Below are 10,751 nucleotides of genomic sequence, written 5' to 3' on the forward strand. Positions count from 1 at the left end.
TACAAGTTCGCCAAACCCAAATCATCGTCAAAAGTTATCGGCCCGTATCTCTTCAACACAAATTCCCGTAAAAAATTATGAACGTTAGTATCTCTTAGAATATGTTAGACAACATATAAATGTCTTCAAACCAAGAAACCTCAAAACCAATATTTCATAATTACAAATACACAAGTTGCATTCAAGATAATCCTTATAAAAATTACAAATAATAGTTTCTTGCCTCAAAACTGATTGTGACACATACATTAATGCTTCATTAGTCTAATATCAAACCATTAATTTAATTGACACACCCCGTCCCGAAGGAGGGCATGCTGGCCGTCACGTGAGAGTGACGTAACCATTTGCACAGTACGGAAGCTTTAAGATACAATTTAAATTGATACACCCGAAGGTGAGTCCTAATTTTGTCCAATCTGTCAGAACACCGTCGAATTCCTCGTAGTCACCACACCTTTGTGATTCCTGAACCTGGAGGGGCGCAAAACCAAAATTGAGTGGGTCAGTAAAACAATTCTTTTCCAAATCCAAACATTTCTCAAAACGTTGTAACCCCTCTCCGTAAAACCTGTATACTTTCCCAGAAATGTAAAATATAAATATACATATATATTCTCAAAACTTCATTTTTACTATCTCAACATTATCTCTTTATCAATCATGCCATGCCATGTCATCTCAACATTTCTCATATTAATTATGCCATGCCACATCATCTCAACAGTAATAAGGTATGAATGCATCAACATAATCATATCAGGTGCAAGAAAGTAATCAACCGTAGGCCCTCTAATAGCCCTATACGGTTGAACCTAGAGCTCAAAATCTATCATTATCACTCTACCGGAGTCACCTCTGTGACCCGTCCGGCCTTCTGCACACAAGTTACGCTCTAGTGCTTCTCATAAATCATCTGTGCACATAATCTAAGGTCACCCACCAGTCGGAATCTCACTAACACTCTCGCGACTGGTCTGTCGTACCCACTCCGCGTGGACTGTACGACTAGCATCTACTTGGATCCAAGGCGAGCGTGCGATGCGGTGAATACTATAAGCACTAAACCATGGTGCAGGATTTGAGCTCAATATATATCATCATCATCATAACAGTAATTAAATACTCATCTGTGCGTCCACCGCACCATTTCATACATATGCATCATAAATCAATTCTTACCTGTGCGTCCACCGCACCAATTCATACATATGCATCATAAATCAATTCTTACCTGTGCGTCCACCGCACCAATTCATACATATGCATCATATATTAATTCATGCATGGCATTTCAACTCACATTTCTATATACTTTTCATATCAATTCTATGCATGGTATTTCACTTCCCGTTTTTTCCACATAACTCATATGCATTTCATTTTAAACATATTTTCATTTCAATTCAATTTCTGGGAAACGTCAAGTATATATATATACGGAAAACAAAACTGCCCACTCACCTGGAGTTCGTCCAACAACTCCCTAGCACCACACATCAAGGCGTCATGACGATCGCCGCCTAGAATAGTAATCAAATCCAGGCTCAGAATTCATATCGATAGAATACATAACTTATATAAAATACGTCACTACGTTGATCGATCCGGAAGATCTGCCACTCAGATTTTAAATCCATAACTTCCAGAGGTCCACATTATACCTCTAGGACAACATCCTAAAATTTCATTACCATCCAACGGTCGGATCTCCGTCAATTTCCAAAACTAAGTGACGGTTAACATTTTATATTATGGACTTACAATTCCAATTCCGGAAGATCCGTAACTCGGATTCCCAATCCGTAAGTTCCAATAATCCTCAAATATTACGTATTACAACGTATCAAAGTTTGGTGATGATCCAACGGTCGGATCATCAATTCACATTTTCACCTAAATGTGAAAACTATAAAACGTTATTTGAACACCTAACCAACAATCCTCAATAACTTTCTCATACGGTGTTCAATTTAGGTATATGAATATACCACAGTGATCTACTCGACGTCACGGACGTCGACATATTTTTAAAATAATTTTATTTTCATTTTTATTTTATTTTTTACTGTAGCACCTTCTTCTTCCTTGGGTCGCCGGACTGGTTTTTCCGGCGGCCGTTTTCTGGGCAGTTTTTCAAATTGCCATAACTTTGTCATTTCTCAACGAAATCAAGTGATTCAAAAACGAAAGTTGTAGCCCTTGAATATACAAAGAGAATGGTACCTTGCACAACACCTAGTTCGCCGTGGTTTGGCCGGAAACTGCCTCGAAAGCCTCGGAGGTCGCCGGAAACTGGGTATTTTTCAAATGAGTATAACTTCTTCAATACTCAACGAAATTGAGTGAAACAAAAAGGAAAGTTGTAGTACTTGACGAGACGAAGAGATTGATACCTACCTCGACTCCTAACGCGCCGCGTATTCGCCGGAAAAAGCCTCGAAAGCTCCGGCCAAACTTTGAACTTGTCGATCTCCGTGTTCTTACGTCCAAAAACTTCCAACGAAGCACTCCGAGCTTCCTTGGGACCTCACCAAGCTCTCTGTGATCTTGTTTTAGCCTAAATCGTAACCATTTAAAAGATCATGAACAGTACCATTTCACGGGAACTTTGAAACTAGGGTTTTCCGAAGCAAAACTTACTTGAAATGGATACCATCGTGATCGTGAAGTCTTCAGGGTTCCAATGGTGGTGTTAGATTCGTCGTTGGTATAGATTTAGGGTGGTTTTGTGGTGGTCCGTGTGAGTTCGAAGGAGAGGGAGAGAGAACTGAGAGTAATCGTGAGGGAGGAGAGAGAGAGAGTGTGAAGGACAGTATACGGGAAATGGGGAGGGAAATAAGGAATGGGGATCCCACGTGGTCCTTTTCCAATCCCCAACTCTAAACCACAAAATTTTAACCTAAAAATCTAAGTTCCATCCTTATTAAATTCCATTTTATTTTCAAAACTTAGGAACTTAGATAATTATCAACTTGAGCTTCACATACTTAGTATTTCTTAAGGGCAATTTCGTCCATTCACAGCCACGAATGTAATATTTTGGAACGGGCTGTGACAATCTCCCCTCCTTATAGAATTTCGTCCCCGAAATTCCAGCAACCAACTAAATCAACCATACTCCAACAATAGCTTCGGGTAAATCTCTCTCATCCGATTCTCTTTCTCCCACATACTTTTCTACTGAATGATTTCCTTCACAAAGCTTTTACTACTTACTCTGTCTTAATTCTCAGGACCTTCTTTTTCCAATCCAAAGTCGTCCTTGGTTCCTTATCAAGTCGAATCCAATTTAATTCTCAATAGTTACACCATAATCCCATGTGACAAATCTGCCACCTAGTGACAACGCATCAAACACAAAATACATTATGTGCCTTAGCCAATTCTGAAGGCATCACAAACTTGTATGCAACTTCGTCGATTCCTTTAATGATCAAAACGGACTGATGTGTTCAAGACTTATCTTGTCTCCCTTTCTGAATCTTACTATTTCTGTTCATGGTGAAATTTCCAAAAATATCAAACCATTTACCTTACACACTTGATTAGTGGCATATCCATCTGTTAATCTCTTTTGTCATTCCTGGCTACTTTCAGGTTAACTTACTCACCTGAATATTTTGAGGAGACTCATCCATAGTCTCAGGGCCCGCAAGAACTCTTTTGACAACTTCTGTCCAACACAAAGGTGTACTATAAGGTAACTTGGTAACCAAGCTTCTTGTACGCTATCCAAAACTTAGAAGTAACCAACATACTCAAAAACTTAACAGTGTACATCGTCAAAATTGCTTTCTTTAATTCCACATAATTTGGCACATACGTCCCATTCTCTTGCATAAACATACCATCCAATTCTGCCTCGGTTAATTATTGAATTCCTTCGTCAAGCATTTGAGTCTCGAGTACGACCTTACCAAATAGGCCTAACTTGAAATTTAACAAGTATAACTTCTTCTCGATCTTCCATTCTTAATTTTTCTTCCGTTGGTTTTCAATCCACAATATGATACTCTTGGCAAACGTGCCAGATATTAATCTTAATGTAGTCTTCTCACCAAGTGCTTCAGCTAGAACAAACTTTACGATCACCCTGATCGTACAATCATGTTCATTAAGCAATACAATTCACTTTCGCTGCCTCATATCAAATTCCTTCCAAGTAATGGATATTGAAGACTTTTTGGATTCGTAAAAAAAAATCTTGCATTCCCACTAAAATATAATGTCTCCATAACTTCACAGCAAGAATGGTAATCGTGACTTCCAAATCACCAGTAGGGTAATTCATCCTATGAGATTCCATTTATCGTGAAACGTATGCAATCACCCTAACATTTGCATCAACATGCCTCCAATACCATTCAAGAAACATCACTAAAAATTTATGATTACCACTATCTTCTAGGAATACCAAAATACGTGCATGAGTGAGGAAATACTTCAGTTGTTGAATCCTTTGCTCACAATTTCCTTCCCACTCATACATGACCTCTTTTCTCAACAGTCTCGTCAATGACAAAGCAATGACTGAAAAATCTTTCACAACCATCCAAGATAGCCTGGTAAGCTAAGAAATTCCAAATCTCAATTACGACTCGTGGTTGTTCCAAATTTTAATTTCTGTTACCTTTTAAGGTTTCACTTGAATACCTTAAGAATATATAACATATCCCAGAAATGCTGCTTGATTCATCCAACATTCGCATTTGCTAAACTTAGCATACAATCGACATTCTTCCAATCTTTGTTCTACCGACTTAATACGTTTACATGCTCTGCTCTGGCTCAGAATATGCCAGAATATCTTCAATGAAAATGATATCTATTTATCAAGGCATTATTGGAATACTTCATCCAATAATTCATAAAACAGCATGAGTATCCATATAGCATCACCAAATTTCATAAAAACTATAACGAGTCCAGAAAAACAATCTTAGGAACAACGTTACTCATAATCTTCAATTGATAATAAACAGACCTCAAGATCCATTTTCTTCCTCACCAACAAATTGGGGCTCCTCAAAAGTGTTGTACTAGGTTGAATAAAACTTTTATCAACCAATTCTCTCAACTGAATTTCCAATTCCCTTAACTCATCATGAACCAATCTTTAACATAAATTTATACCTGGCAACAATTCAATAGTGAACCTCATATCTCTGCCTGAAGGCAATCCAGGTATACTTTCAAGGAAGACATCAAGAAAAGTCTAACTCTTTCGACATTATTCACACTACTCCAAACAACATCATTTAGCACCACATGAGCTAAGTATTTTTGACAGCCTTTCGAAAACAATCTCTTTGCTCTCACAGCATAAATAATGGCTGAACTCAATCCACTTTGCATACTTACAAAAGTAATCTCTGGTCATCCAGATCGATGGAAAGTACTGGTTTCCCTTAACATTCCGTCTTGTCACAATTATAACCAACCAATCTAATGGAAATAATTTAACCGACACAATACATACTCTATTACTACTAAGCATTCTGAATAAGTACAAAATAATCTACCGGTTTACTTACTTAACGAATCCACGAATGAGTTATTAATATTACGGTCTGCAGCCCGCAATACTGATAAATCATCGTTGTCTCGATAAGTAGGCAACCACTCACAAAGATATAACATTACTATTTTGTCACTCAATGCAAAATACATACACTCGTCTCAACTACATTTATTTACTACTCTCTAGGTAATAACATACATAATAAGAAATATATCAGCCGAAGTCAACTAGAATGACCAATACGGTAGATTCAACTCTTATCTCAATAATACGTCGGCCGGATCCACTCCGCGTGGTCGGTACGGCCGAGCCTATAACTCATAAATTTCGCATGTGTCAATCGAATCCACTTCTCGTGGCCTGTACGGCTGAACATATAACTCATCAAATCTCTCTGTACTCACAGTCAATCCGACCAAACTACTAAGTTTATAACTCTTCTGAATCGACACTATGATATCATGGAAAATTATTGAGTACAACTGATTCTAGGGACAATTCACAATTCTGTGTCCCCTCTGTTCACATAAACACATTCATTAATTTCACACTTCCCAAAGTGTTAATTTTTGTACCTGCTGCACAAGGTACATTTCCTTTACTCGAGACACCTTGTCTCAAATATCTGGGATTACCAGTATATCCATCACTTTTATTCTGACCAGCGACATTAAAACCTCAGCTGGAAGAATTAACTCTAGCTTCACTTCTTTCGAAGCTCTGAATCTTTCTATATCCTTGATATGACGAATCATTAACTTTATCGTCTTCTTTTAATTCCCATTCATTTCTTATTCTTCTTTATTCTCGTTGCTCATGTTCTCAGAGTCCTCAAGACTCAACAGCATCTCGTATATTCCTGGTAAGAAGTACAATGGATAGTGGTCACCCAAATTACCACTTCCCTTTTTGTCACCCAGCTTAAAACAACATAACACCTCCACCAAATTAACAACAATATCTGGATGGAACGAGGCAAGTCTGAAAACTTTCTATAATATCCCTCGATCATCACCTTCCTTGTCTCATATTTGTAAACACTTGTTTACTACCATTGATAAATGCCGGAGGGATAAACTTTTCCTTTAAACAAGTCCTTAAACAATTCTCAATCGACTGATTCCTCTGGTGACAACAATTCATACTCCTGTTTCCACCAGGATACAAATTCATAACCAAAACCAGGTAGTCGTCTCGACCCCTTGTCAGAAGGAAGATTCCTTTGACTTGCATATTCCGAAACATCTTTTCCAATTGGTTAATCCGTCACTTTGTTCCCTCAGGTTCATCATTTCTCTTAAGTGATTCAAATTCAACTCATAACCCGTCTTAAAATGTCCATTTTTCTAATATACTGAATCACCATAAGAATAGTTTCCCCTAACCCGCTAAATCAAGGAGACTAAGTTCCTCTAACTACGTGGTTTGCTACGAGGCGGTGTAGTTCTGACAGAATTCACTAGAAACTTCTCAAGATGTCCAAGATTGCAACCATGCTCTGATACCAACTGACACACCCCGTCCCGAAGGAGGGCATGCTGGCCGTCACGTGAGAGTGACGTAACCATTTGCACAGTACGGAAGCTTTAAGATACAATTTAAATTGATACACCCGAAGGTGAGTCCTAATTTTGTCCAATCTGTCAGAACACCGTCGAATTCCTCGTAGTCACCACACCTTTGTGATTCCTGAACCTGGAGGGGCGCAAAACCAAAATTGAGTGGGTCAGTAAAACAATTCTTTTCCAAATCCAAACATTTCTCAAAACGTTGTAACCCCTCTCCGTAAAACCTGTATACTTTCCCAGAAATGTAAAATATAAATATACATATATATTCTCAAAACTTCATTTTTACTATCTCAACATTATCTCTTTATCAATCATGCCATGCCATGTCATCTCAACATTTCTCATATTAATTATGCCATGCCACATCATCTCAACAGTAATAAGGTATGAATGCATCAACATAATCATATCAGGTGCAAGAAAGTAATCAACCGTAGGCCCTCTAATAGCCCTATACGGTTGAACCTAGAGCTCAAAATCTATCATTATCACTCTACCGGAGTCACCTCTGTGACCCGTCCGGCCTTCTGCACACAAGTTACGCTCTAGTGCTTCTCATAAATCATCTGTGCACATAATCTAAGGTCACCCACCAGTCGGAATCTCACTAACACTCTCGCGACTGGTCTGTCGTACCCACTCCGCGTGGACTGTACGACTAGCATCTACTTGGATCCAAGGCGAGCGTGCGATGCGGTGAATACTATAAGCACTAAACCATGGTGCAGGATTTGAGCTCAATATATATCATCATCATCATAACAGTAATTAAATACTCATCTGTGCGTCCACCGCACCATTTCATACATATGCATCATAAATCAATTCTTACCTGTGCGTCCACCGCACCAATTCATACATATGCATCATAAATCAATTCTTACCTGTGCGTCCACCGCACCAATTCATACATATGCATCATATATTAATTCATGCATGGCATTTCAACTCACATTTCTATATACTTTTCATATCAATTCTATGCATGGTATTTCACTTCCCGTTTTTTCCACATAACTCATATGCATTTCATTTTAAACATATTTTCATTTCAATTCAATTTCTGGGAAACGTCAAGTATATATATATACGGAAAACAAAACTGCCCACTCACCTGGAGTTCGTCCAACAACTCCCTAGCACCACACATCAAGGCGTCATGACGATCGCCGCCTAGAATAGTAATCAAATCCAGGCTCAGAATTCATATCGATAGAATACATAACTTATATAAAATACGTCACTACGTTGATCGATCCGGAAGATCTGCCACTCAGATTTTAAATCCATAACTTCCAGAGGTCCACATTATACCTCTAGGACAACATCCTAAAATTTCATTACCATCCAACGGTCGGATCTCCGTCAATTTCCAAAACTAAGTGACGGTTAACATTTTATATTATGGACTTACAATTCCAATTCCGGAAGATCCGTAACTCGGATTCCCAATCCGTAAGTTCCAATAATCCTCAAATATTACGTATTACAACGTATCAAAGTTTGGTGATGATCCAACGGTCGGATCATCAATTCACATTTTCACCTAAATGTGAAAACTATAAAACGTTATTTGAACACCTAACCAACAATCCTCAATAACTTTCTCATACGGTGTTCAATTTAGGTATATGAATATACCACAGTGATCTACTCGACGTCACGGACGTCGACATATTTTTAAAATAATTTTATTTTCATTTTTATTTTATTTTTTACTGTAGCACCTTCTTCTTCCTTGGGTCGCCGGACTGGTTTTTCCGGCGGCCGTTTTCTGGGCAGTTTTTCAAATTGCCATAACTTTGTCATTTCTCAACGAAATCAAGTGATTCAAAAACGAAAGTTGTAGCCCTTGAATATACAAAGAGAATGGTACCTTGCACAACACCTAGTTCGCCGTGGTTTGGCCGGAAACTGCCTCGAAAGCCTCGGAGGTCGCCGGAAACTGGGTATTTTTCAAATGAGTATAACTTCTTCAATACTCAACGAAATTGAGTGAAACAAAAAGGAAAGTTGTAGTACTTGACGAGACGAAGAGATTGATACCTACCTCGACTCCTAACGCGCCGCGTATTCGCCGGAAAAAGCCTCGAAAGCTCCGGCCAAACTTTGAACTTGTCGATCTCCGTGTTCTTACGTCCAAAAACTTCCAACGAAGCACTCCGAGCTTCCTTGGGACCTCACCAAGCTCTCTGTGATCTTGTTTTAGCCTAAATCGTAACCATTTAAAAGATCATGAACAGTACCATTTCACGGGAACTTTGAAACTAGGGTTTTCCGAAGCAAAACTTACTTGAAATGGATACCATCGTGATCGTGAAGTCTTCAGGGTTCCAATGGTGGTGTTAGATTCGTCGTTGGTATAGATTTAGGATGGTTTTGTGGTGGTCCGTGTGAGTTCGAAGGAGAGGGAGAGAGAACTGAGAGTAATCGTGAGGGAGGAGAGAGAGAGAGTGTGAAGGACAGTATACGGGAAATGGGGAGGGAAATAAGGAATGGGGATCCCACGTGGTCCTTTTCCAATCCCCAACTCTAAACCACAAAATTTTAACCTAAAAATCTAAGTTCCATCCTTATTAAATTCCATTTTATTTTCAAAACTTAGGAACTTAGATAATTATCAACTTGAGCTTCACATACTTAGTATTTCTTAAGGGCAATTTCGTCCATTCACAGCCACGAATGTAATATTTTGGAACGGGCTGTGACATTAATAATAACAACAAATAAAAAGGTTAATTATTAGACTAACCATTAGATGCATCAAGACACAAAACCATGGCCTCCAATATCGACATATGCAATTCAATATATATTGACATATGTACAATAACAATTCTAGCTCAAAATAAATATCACAAGTGCATGTATGCGTTCATATATTCACAAACCTCAACAACCCCTTGATCTTTTGCAGAAAGATGGTTTAGATAAAACACGATTTTCCCTCTTTTCAAAATTGCAATCGTCCAAATAATTTTGAAAACAACACTACCTAATCTTTTGCATAAAGACTTCCTCTCTATTATTTCTTTATCTCAATTAAAATTGGATGATCAAGATTTGAAAGAGACAATGTTGACCAATTGAATAATTTGGCCCACAAAAGCACAATGTTCAATTTGCTGTGATAATTGACTCTTGTGAACCTAGAAAGCTCAAACTCATAGCAAGATGAAAATTTAGAAGTTTGACATGTCATATCAGTATAATTCCAGATAAGGAAGTAGAAGAAAATTCATGAAATCTTTACAGATCCCAAACAAAATAACATGGAATTAAAAATGATCGCAACCGAGAAGAAAGGTTTTCTAGAAAAAGCCCTACATATTTCTTCACAAACAAAATTTGATCTTTGCTAATTAACATCACATCTTTTACTGTTTTAGTTTCAAAACTTTCAATTTGAATTCAAGAGCAATAATCTTAGGCTCTGATACCACATGTAAGATTAAACTTCTCAAAAATATAAGTTAAGAGATTAAGCTCATGAACCACAAATTTATTCAAGTATTAAAATCATAATTCGATAAACACAATGACAAACTAACCTGTAAACGTAGTAGAAGAAGAAGCCAAAGAAGACTTCTAAACAGTGCACCTTCTCCTCTCTTGCAAAACCAAAAGTACTCAAACTAACAATAGGTCTTAGTTCA

The 10,751-nt window shown here is 37.9% G+C and overlaps 2 long non-coding RNA genes across 4 annotated transcripts; both read right to left on the minus strand.

Moving 5' to 3' along the window:
• Nucleotides 1–275: 275 nt before the first annotated feature.
• Nucleotides 276–9,800, minus strand: LOC126597768 (uncharacterized). Of its 3 annotated transcripts, none has more exons than XR_007614319.1 (5): nt 9,389–9,800; nt 2,644–9,305; nt 2,227–2,560; nt 1,465–1,523; nt 276–474 (listed from the first exon to the last, which is right to left on the minus strand). It is a non-coding gene; the product is annotated as an uncharacterized LOC126597768 (long non-coding RNA). The 3 variants fall into 3 exon arrangements; XR_007614320.1 differs by having other exon boundaries at nt 2,644–9,040; nt 9,146–9,799; XR_007614321.1 differs by having other exon boundaries at nt 2,644–8,268; nt 8,972–9,798.
• On the minus strand, nt 649–1,447 carry LOC126597769 (uncharacterized). Its single transcript, XR_007614322.1, has 2 exons — nt 1,348–1,447; nt 649–1,298 (listed from the first exon to the last, which is right to left on the minus strand). It is a non-coding gene; the product is annotated as an uncharacterized LOC126597769 (long non-coding RNA).
• Nucleotides 9,801–10,751: the final 951 nt, after the last annotated feature.

This window comes from Malus sylvestris, chromosome 13 (genome assembly GCF_916048215.2).
Source record: "Malus sylvestris chromosome 13, drMalSylv7.2, whole genome shotgun sequence".
Classification (NCBI taxonomy): Eukaryota; Viridiplantae; Streptophyta; class Magnoliopsida; order Rosales; family Rosaceae; genus Malus; species Malus sylvestris.